Source organism: Bos taurus, chromosome 2 (genome assembly GCF_002263795.3).
Source record: "Bos taurus isolate L1 Dominette 01449 registration number 42190680 breed Hereford chromosome 2, ARS-UCD2.0, whole genome shotgun sequence".
NCBI lineage: Eukaryota > Metazoa > Chordata > Mammalia > Artiodactyla > Bovidae > Bos > Bos taurus.
Window position 1 is genome coordinate 99,101,713 of NC_037329.1, and position 6,681 is coordinate 99,108,393.

General features: G+C 38.5%; 1 pseudogene; it reads right to left on the reverse strand.

Annotated features, from left to right (window-relative positions):
* Window positions 1-337: 337 nt before the first annotated feature.
* LOC100138167 (casein kinase II subunit beta-like) lies at window positions 338-2,356 on the reverse strand (annotated as a pseudogene).
* Window positions 2,357-6,681: the final 4,325 nt, after the last annotated feature.

A 6,681-nucleotide genomic window follows, 5' to 3' on the forward strand; every position in this document is an offset into this window, starting at 1 on the left:
ATAAATTTTAAATGATTTATTCTGCACACTTCTTTTTATGCTCAGTAATGCATAAAAAGGATATTGTTCCACATCACTACAAAAAGCTTCTTTGTTCATTTAGTTGGTTGTGTAGTACTCCATTGCATGGATGGCAGTACCACATTCTTCATTTAACTAATTCTTTATTGACAGGTCTTTTGGTTGTTTCTGATCTTGTTTTTGCCTTTTCTTGCACTTTAGTTTATATTCCTACCACAATAATGGCTAATTTAAACATAAACCATAGAGGGATCCTGAAAAGGTGTCAGCAAAGTAATGAATGTGTCAAAGACTGAGGGTCAGGTCAGGAGAGGCATCAGCGAACCATCCTAACAGGGCTCTTGAAGTTGCTGGTGGCTTGGAGCTGCTGCTGGTAGACCACTGAATGGATCTTGAAACCATAGAGCCTGGACACAATCTGGTTGGTGGCCCTCTGTCCAGTACTTGGGTGTACCATGAAGAGCATGTGAGGGAAACCAGTGCCAAAGTAGACGCCATCCATGTGTTGGTGCCTCAGTGACTTATGTGTGTACACATCCAAGCATTTGAGGCAGTAGAGCTTACCATGGCCTCACTTGGGATGTCTGAAAAGCCACTGGGAAGCATTGGTTGGTTTCCACAGTACACACAGGCTCCGTAGCCAAAGTCTTCCTGTTGGTACTCTTCCAACATCTGGGCAATGCCACAGCTGATGAGGATGTATTGTTATTCAGTCACTAAGTTGTGTCCAGCTTTTTGTGACCCCATGGACTGCAGCACACCAGGCTTCTCTGTCCTTCACTATTTCCTAGACTTTGCTCAAATTCATGTCCATTGAGTCAGTGATGCTATCTAACAATTTCATCTTTTGCTGCCGCCTTCTCCTTTTGCCTTCAATCTTTCCCAGCATCAGGGTCTTTTCCAGTGATGCAGCTCTTCACATCAGGTAGCCAAAGTGTTGAAGTTTCAGCTTTAGCATCTGTCCTTCCAGTGAATATTCAGGGTTGGTTCCCTTAGGATTGACTGGTTTGCTCTCCAAGGGACTCTCAAGAGTCTTCCCTAGCACTGCAATGCAAAAGCATCAATTCTTTTCAGTACTCAGCCTTCTTTCTGGTGCAACTCTCACATCCATGCATGACTACTGGAAAAACCATAGCTTTGACTATAAGGACCTTTCTTGGCAAAGTCATCTCTCTGTTTCTTAATACACTGTCTAGGTTTGAAATAGCTTTCTTTCCAAGGAGCAAGTGTCTTTTAATTTTGCAGTGATTTGGGAGCTCAAGAAAATAAAGTCTGTCATTGTTTGCACTTTTCTCCCCTTCCATTTGCCATGAAGTGATGAGACCAGATGCCATGATCTTAGTTTTTGGAATGCTGAGTTTTAAGCTAGATTTTTCACTCTTCTCTTTCACCCTCAAGAGGCTCTCTAGTTCCTCTTCACTTTCTGCCATTAGAGTGGTATCATCTGCATATTTAAGGTTTTTGGTATTTCAGCTGCCAATCTTGATTCCAGCTTGAGTCATCCAGCCCAGCATTTTGCATGAGGTAATCTGCATAGAAGTTAAATAAGCAGAGTGACAATATACAGCCTTGACATACTTCTTTCCTAATTTTGAACCAAACCATTGTTCCATGTCCAGTTCTAATTGTTTCTTCTTGACCTGCATACAGGTTTATCAGGAGACAGATAAGGTGGTCTGGTATTCCCATCTCTTGAAGAATTTTCTACAGTTTGTTGTGATCCACATGGTTAAAGACTTTAGCATAATCAATGAGGCAGAAAGAGATATTTTTTTCTGGAATTCCCTTGCTTTCTCCACGATCTAACAAATGTTGTCAATTTGATCTCCTGTTCCTCTGCCTTTTCTAAATTCAGCTTTTACATCTGGAAGTTCTCAGTTCACGTACTGCTGAAGCCTAGCTTGAAGGATTTCAAACATAAAGTGAGGATATAGCAGGTGTGGGTCCATCTGTAAAGCATTTTGGCTGCCTATTCAGTCAGGTCATTCTTGTTGGTGTTGTCTTCCAACTCCATAACCAGCCCCAGGTTCAAGATCATGTGTAGTCTATAGTGAGGCACCTTCTCATTGAGTCCAGTGACATTGAATCCATCCTAGATGTAGTCTTTATCCACTAAACCAAAGAATTCATCTCTAAGGAGCCCACAGAACCAGGAAATCCAGGACACCTCCTCTGAGCGGTTAGTATTCATGTGACTTGACGGGAGCTGGGACCAGGGAGCCTGGGGGTGGGGTGGAGGAGGGTGCAGAGGGAAAGGAAGTTTCTGCTTCCAAGAACCATGGCGATGGCTACAACACAGCCTGAAGACCCAACTGCAGTCTCTAATCTTTTTTATATTACAAACAGTTATAACCCTGGATCTCACCTGCACCTTTTAAGTCTACTGCATTAGCAGGCAGATTCTTTACCACTAGCACCACCTGGGAAGCCCTTTATTACAAACAATACATCAACAAAAAAAACCTCATAGGAGTCGTTCTCAAACATACAAGTGTACTCATGGGAAAAATACCTAGTGGTGGAATTGCTTTACAGAAGGGGACGTGTTTGTAATTCCTGCTGCCATTAATCAAAGTGCATTCCTACCAGTTTCCTGCAAGTAATAGAGTGCCAGTCTCTGTATACACTTGCAAACTAAGTTATCAAATTTTGAGGATTTTATAAATTCGGTTGACTAGAAATTTTATAACAGTGTTGTCTTAATATAAATTAATCTTATTATGAATGTACTGAGCATCTCTTTATATGCTTAATTGTATCCTTCTCTTTTATTTCATTTTACTGGTCTTGTCCCAAACTTTTTGATTGGCAATTTAACTTCTTTATTTATATTTATTCTTATTTGTTAATCTTTTAAGGGCATTAAAATATTTCTAAATATAAATAAGTTTCCTTTGATCATCACATTGACTCTGTGCCTAGAATTCTTTATTATTATTATTATATTCTCAGATTTTTAATTTTTGATCTTATCTCATTACTTTCCCACCCATGGAACAGGGATTTTGTTATCTGAATTAGTAAAAATTTATAGTTTTACTGTGTTGACATTAGGTGACATACGATTTCTACATTTAGAGAATGTATGGAAGTTTTAGGGTGATAACATGTTAGTTTGGGCACCTATGAGAATATTATGTATTCTTTATTCTTAGAATTTAAAATTCAACCTACATCCATTACATCATAGCTCTTGGTAACCAAGGTGCATCTATTAGATATACCTTATTTTACTTGCAAAATGTATACTGTTACTTGTGTTTTATACACTAGAGGTATCATGGATTAAGAGTAGTGAGCATTGCACTACAGAGAATGACTTCATATTTTTCTATGTAGTAGTTAATCTCAGCATGGACTTTTGGATTCTTACTATATACAAAGTATTCTAACTCATTACTGTTCTTAATTATTTTTATATTCATATTGCTCCATATTTGGGAACTCCTTCAACCTGGACCTTTTATTTTGAGACTTCATCTCCTTCAATGAAAACACATAAATCCGTCTTTTTTTTTTAGCACCTCCTCACTACTCACTTTGTTATACAAGAGGTTTCAGGTTCAGGTTCTACTTTTCTTTCTCCAGCATTGTTGCTGAGTCACTTCATTCGTGTCCGACCCTGTGTGACCCCGTAGACGGCAGCCCACCAGGCTCCCCCTTCCCTGGGATTCTCCAGGCAAGAACACTGGAGTGGGTTGCCATTTCCTTCTCCAATGCATGAAAGTGAAAATTGAAAGGGAAGTCGTTCAGTCATGTCTGACTCTTCGCGACCCCATGGACTACAGCCCACCAAGCTCCTCCGTCCATGGGATTTTCCAGGCAAGAGTACTGGAGTGGGGTACCATCGCCTCCTCCAGGATTAGAATCAGCTATTTCTCCAAGGTACCCTGTCTCCTTTTAGTGGGGAAAAGTATTTAAAAACCAAGATATGGATGCTCTGCATTCTCCTTGCTCCTCCTCATTGTTTCTAGACCCTTTCAGTGGATGTATATATATATATAGACATACATATCTATATAAGCAATTTTCCTAGGGAAAGAGTGGAAATAGAAAGCATTAGAATTTAAACCTAATCCTGTTCTTTTTCAAAGGCTCAGCTGTCAACTTGTTTTTCCATTTATTTAAAAATTTAATTTATTCAAACTGAAAAAGAAATCCACAGTATATCCATTTCTTCCACACCCTCTAACCCTCACCTTTGGCTGCCACCAATCTGTTCTTTGTATCTATTATCGCAAATGGTGAAAGTACAATAGATATATTGGTTTAAGTCAAATACATTATTTATATTGATTTTACCTGTTTAGTTTTACTTCTATTAATGTGGCTACTATAAAATTTAAAATTACATATATGGTCCACATACGTCTAATAAACAGTGATACACTAGAGGGTAAAAGCATGAGGATCCAGAAAACAAAGCTGCTACAGAACACTTAGCCCACAAACTTCTCTTGTTTGTCTGTGCAATGTTAAACAAATTTAATTAGTAGAAAGAATTTTTATACATAGTAAATATATAGTTTATATGATAATTTTGGAAATATTGATACCTGGCTTCTTTAGAAAAAATAGAAAATGTGGTTAAAAACGCATTCATAAATTCACTTTGCATGGCAAAAGTTTAGTGGAACTGACAGTGGCTAGGTCACTAGCCCCATTTAGAGATCTTCCTTTTGCACAGCCCGACTGCCAAAAAAAAAAAAAAAAGAAATCACTCTACCAGACCTCTGAAGACATTCATGTTTGAAATCCTTGAGGCATATGACAGGATGATGTAAAATAAGTAAGGATTTTATCCACTAAATTTGTTCTGGCAAATGTGCTCTACATTGGATGGTTTCCATTTTTCTAGCTACAAAAATTGATCAACATTTTATAAGGTAAAATTCCACTGAGCATTTTAACAACTGTTCATAAATTGGGCAACAAAACCAGAACAAAGCAACATCTTGCGTTGTGGTACAGGAAATTCTAATTATATTTAATGTAGAGTCTACTCCTTTAAATCCAAAGAACCTCCCAGGTCTTCTCTGCACTATTGGCCTATATGACAGGCTTTAATTAGCACAGATTTTTCACATTCATGGATAGATTAGAAATTTAGAAGTACTTAATGGAAAAGGTCTTTTACCTTGACCAGTCTGAAATTGCAGTTAGAGGACATTTGCTTGCTCTAAAGGCTGACTGCATACAAATATATGAATATTAACACATGCATACAAAAATGAAGTTTTAGGATTTTTACCAAAGGAATATTTATTTTGATCCAACGTTAACACCCTTGAAAATGTGAGTGGCACCTCTATGTAATAACTATGAATTAAATATAACTAGATTGTTTGGCATCCATTCAGGCATCATAGCTTTACTTTTGCCTGCTGAATTAAAGAAAATGAGGCCAAAAAAATATGATCTTATTCATCTTCTACTCTAGCGTGCTCTATATATGTAACTTCCAGATGTAAAAAAAACAAAAAAACAAAAAACAGAAACCACAATGAAATAGAACTGGGAGACCAGAAGGGGAGCTCCCATCCACTGAGATAATAGCAGAGTTCAACAGGGAGAAGAAAGGCCTCTCCTCTTTCCTGGCGAGGATTCAGCCAATGAAAAGCCATGGATTCTTGCTTATTTTAACTCTCCTAACTTCCTTTCCTATCTATAAAAGTATTCTCCTTCCTTTACTCTGAGGAGACCTGCACATTTCTCACCAGGGTTGCAGATTCAGACCTGCAGTTCTCTGTAACTCCTGCGTAAACCCATCCTTGCTGGAGAAATATCTGGCATTCTGTTAGTTTCAGGACAACATTTTGGTGGCCTGTAAGGGGGCCAGAGAAGACTCCCAAAGATTCCAGGGCTGGTGAGCAAATAGATTTGGTACTCCACAATTAGAGCCCATTGCCACTCACTGATTTTCTCATCAACCTTGAAGGTGAAGGTAAATCTTTCTTCTGAATCTGATCTCGTGCCCTCTTCGGCTCTGAAGCTCTCCAGGCTTTATTTGTTGTTGTTGTTGTTCAGTTATGTCTGACTGTTTGTAATCTTATGGACTGCAGCACGCCAGGCTTCCTTGTCCTTCACCATATCCCAGAGTTTGCTCAAACTCATGTCCATTGAGTCAGTGATGCCAACCAATCATCTCATCCTATGTTGCCCCCTTCTTCTCCTATCTTCAATCTTCCCCATCATCAGGGTCTTTTCCAATGAGTGGCTCTTCGCATCAGGTGGGACAAAGTATTTGAGCTTCAGCTTCAGCATCAGTCCTTTCAATGTATATTCAGGGTTGATTTCCTTTAGGATTGGCTTCATTTGGGGTCTATTTAAAGATTTCATCTTTCTGTTTAAGGCCTTGATTTGTATTTGAGTACCTTTTTGGCACTTTTGTATTGCTTGATATCAGACTACTTAACTGATAACCTTTAGCCTATTCCCTTCAGAAAAGGAGCTGCTTCTTTTAAAGTTGGCTAGCTTTTGTTATATTCCTTCAGAAACAGGGGTTGTTTCCATGAAATAGTACTCAGTTTCTCAGCCTTATCCTCTTCCCTTTTTTAATAGTCTTTTTAAACTCTTTTTTTTTTTTTTTTTCTTTTAATTTGTTCTTTTGGCCACACCACCACAAGGCATGTGGAATCTTAGTCCCCTGACCAAGATCAA